Source organism: Giraffa tippelskirchi, chromosome X (assembly GCF_054371585.1).
Source record: "Giraffa tippelskirchi isolate mGirTip1 chromosome X, T2T-mGirTip1v1.2.pri, whole genome shotgun sequence".
Taxonomy (NCBI): Eukaryota; Metazoa; Chordata; class Mammalia; order Artiodactyla; family Giraffidae; genus Giraffa; species Giraffa tippelskirchi.
Window position 1 is genome coordinate 44,680,337 of NC_137289.1, and position 3,521 is coordinate 44,683,857.

The 3,521-nt window shown below is 40.5% G+C and overlaps 1 pseudogene; it reads right to left on the reverse strand.

Annotated features, from left to right (window-relative positions):
* Positions 1-1,136: 1,136 nt before the first annotated feature.
* On the reverse strand, positions 1,137-1,647 carry LOC145536467 (protein FAM209 pseudogene; annotated as a pseudogene).
* Positions 1,648-3,521: the final 1,874 nt, after the last annotated feature.

The following is a 3,521-nucleotide window of genomic DNA, read 5'->3' on the forward strand; positions in this document are numbered from 1 at the left end:
ATCAGTCACATCCACAACTGGATGTTGTTTTTGCTTCACAGCCAAGTCTGGGTCAGTCTCATGTAGGGTCACTGCTCCTTTCTCCTGGGTTCTGGTGTGCACATGGTTTTGTTTGTGCCCTCCAAGAGTCTGTTTCCCCAGTCCTGTGTAATTTCCAGCAGCTCTATGGTGGGATTAATGGCAGCCTCCGCCACATGATATAGCCAAATAATAATTACAAAATTAAAAATTATAAATGAAGGGCAGGCTACAAAATAGAAAAAAAAAACATTGTATTGATGAACCCATTAATTGACATAATATATTTGGCGCATTTCTCAAGTCAGCACTTTCTAAAGTTGTTCTTAGTGTATTGAAGGATATGGGGGAAGACGGAGAAATGGCGAGGGGAGCGGTCAAGGCTAGACAGGGAAATGGTAGGCAACCCCATCCTTGGAGGCTGAGTGGGTCTTCAGGATTTAATATAACAATTTAAAATACTGGAGTGGGTGGCCATTTCCTTCTCTAGGAGATCTTCGCAACCCAGGGATCAAACCCACATCTCCTGCATTGCTGGCAAAGATGAAGAACAACAGGAACTCTCATTTGTTGTTCGTGGGAATGCAAAATGGTAGTCACTTTGGTAGCAATTTCTTACCTAGCTAAACACTGTCATACCATATAATCTAGCAATTGTGCTCCTAAATAGTCAACCAAATTATTTGAAAGCTAATGCCTACACAAAACCATGCACATGAATTTTTTAACAGCTTAACACATACTCTGTCTCTCTCTCTCTCTCTCACACACACACACACATATTGGAAGCAACCAAAGTGTTCTTTAATAGATGAATGGATAAACTACGGTACATCAACATGACAGAATACTATTCAAGAATAAAAAGAAATGAGCTATCAAATCACAAAAAGAAATGGATGAAACCTGAATGAATGTTATTAAATAAAATAAGCTAGTCTGGAAAAGATTATACACTGCATGATGTCAGTTATAGGACATTCTAGAAAAGGTAAAACTTTACAGTGAATAAAGAATATCAGAAGCTTTTCTTCTTTTGCTTCAGAATAGTTTTATTACTTCAGATACAGTTCGTCAGCACTCAACTATGTCTCTTCTGCTTCGACACACAAATCCACTCAATCCGGGTCTTCCTTGCCCCATTCCTCATATATTGTAATGTTATTGTGTGCGTCTGCAGGAACCTCAAGATTGGAACATTTGTGGTTACCACCGGTTGCTGCGGCGAGTTTCAGATTCCGCACCCTGGACACAAAGTTCACAAGGTCCCTCTCAAGCCAGGTTAAGGTACCGAACATATAGTCTTTGTCGGGGGAAGCCTTTTTCTTTTTCTTTCCCGGAGAGCCAAATGAACAGTCCAATGGGCATGAAGAGTGCGCACCTTACTCTTGTCACTGTCTCCTGGAACTTCAGTATCATGAACAGCAGAAGGAGGAGAAAAAGCCAGTACAACTTACCCCCAAGCCAGCCTTGGGCATACTCTGGTTGATTCTGGCAAATTCAAAAATGCCTTCCACTGGGCACCTTCCCCGGGAGATCTACGGCTTCATCTCTCAGAGCATAAAACATATAGGCACACAAAAAGGAGACACACATAGGCCAGAAAAAGAACCATATTACAGACCGCATGGTGAGCTGAGATGAAGTGGCTTGTGGTGTGCTGGTCTGCCTTCGCACGTGGAGACTGAGGACCAGGCAGGGCTAGGTCCTTGGTGATGTCACAGAGGGCCCTGCCCTGGCCAGAACCCATGTGGCCATTGTGATGACTTTAGAGGAGAAGATAAGGAGGCCTGCGGGGGTCAACTGGTAGTAGGGCTTAAAGGGAAATTGCAACATTTCCAGCAGTCCATGGAAAAAGTCACATTTAAGTAAATTAAATTGTTGTTGTTCAGTGGCTCAGTCATGTCTGACTGTGACCCGATGGACAGTAGCACGGTAGGCTTCCCTTTCCTTCACCATCTCCCAGAGCTTGCTCAAACTCATGTCCATAGAGTCAGTGATGCCATCCAACCATCTCATCCTCTGTTGTCCCCTTCTCCTCCTGAACTCAATCTTTCCCAGCATCAGGGTCTTTTCCAGTGATTCAGTTCCTTGCATCAAGTGGCCAAACTACTGGAGCTTCAGCATCAGTCCTTCCAATGAATATTCAGGACAGATTTTCTTTAGGATGGACTGGTTGGATCTCCTTGCTGTCCAAGGGACTCTCAAGAGTTTTCTCCAACACCACAGTTCAAAAGCATCAATTCTTCAATGCTCAGCTTTCTTTATGGTCCAACTCTCACATCCATACATGACTACTGGAAAAACCATAGTTTTGACTATATGGGACCTTTGTCGGCAAAGCACTTTTTCTGCTTTTTAATACGCTATTTTTGTAATAGCTTTTCTTCCAAGAAGCAAGCATCTTTTAATTTCATGACTACAGTCACCATCAGCAGTGATTTTGGAGCCCAGGAAAATGAAATCTGTCATTGCTTCTACATTTGAATAAATATCTGGTGACAAAACAATTCTCATATATGCTCCTGGAAATTTGGCTTGAATTTGGAATGCTTACTGGTTCTCTAGCATCTTTATATTTACATCACTAAAGTGTAAGATTATTAATATTCTAATATTTCATATTTAGATCATAGCAACAGGATATGAGCCTAATGAAGAAAATACAATTATATCTCTACTTCACCAGAACATATTCTCATCAGAGGAAATTATCCTCCAAATCATTTTGTGTATAGCAAGTTTGCACTCATTGTTTATATTCTTCATTTAGCAGAAGGCTTGGTTGATATCATTGGGCCACTCAGGAATCACATGAATACAATCAAGTCTGTTAATGAAAACTACTGAAGAAAATAGTATCTACCAGTTTCCCACAAATAAGAAACTGAACTGACAGCTTACTAGTCAATGTCATTTAAAACAATACATTGTAAAGGGGATTTCATATTACATTGCTGCTTCTTGGAGTGTGGAAAATGGATTATTACTGCAAAGCCACAAATGACTCTCTGAAAGCTGAGAAAGTGGAACTGCCACTTTATTTTATGCTTAAGCAAATGATGACACAGTTTCAGTCTGTGCTTGAAGGCCTAGTATTCACTTTTTTCCCTATGTTCCTAGCATCAAGGGTTATGAGGCAAACCCTTGATTTTACAGTGGTGTTCTTTTATTGTGCTCCTATCAAGAAATTAACAGTCCAGTTCCTGCCATCGAAGCCATTATATCCCACTTTGCCTGTATAAAATTGTCTTGAACCTGACATATCAACCCATGTACTAGTGAGTCCTCCCATTAAGCGGGACTTTTCTGTGCTTTATTAAAGTACTTACCACTAATTATCTTTCTATACAAGCAGTTAATTATGTCTATTATATCTAAATATATAAACCAGGAATAGAGAAAACAGAGAATTTGGCTGTTTTCTGATCAGAATCCTTTAGAATCCCTTGAGAGCAGGGAATGTATATTACTCACTTGGCATATCAGTGCTTAGAACAGTG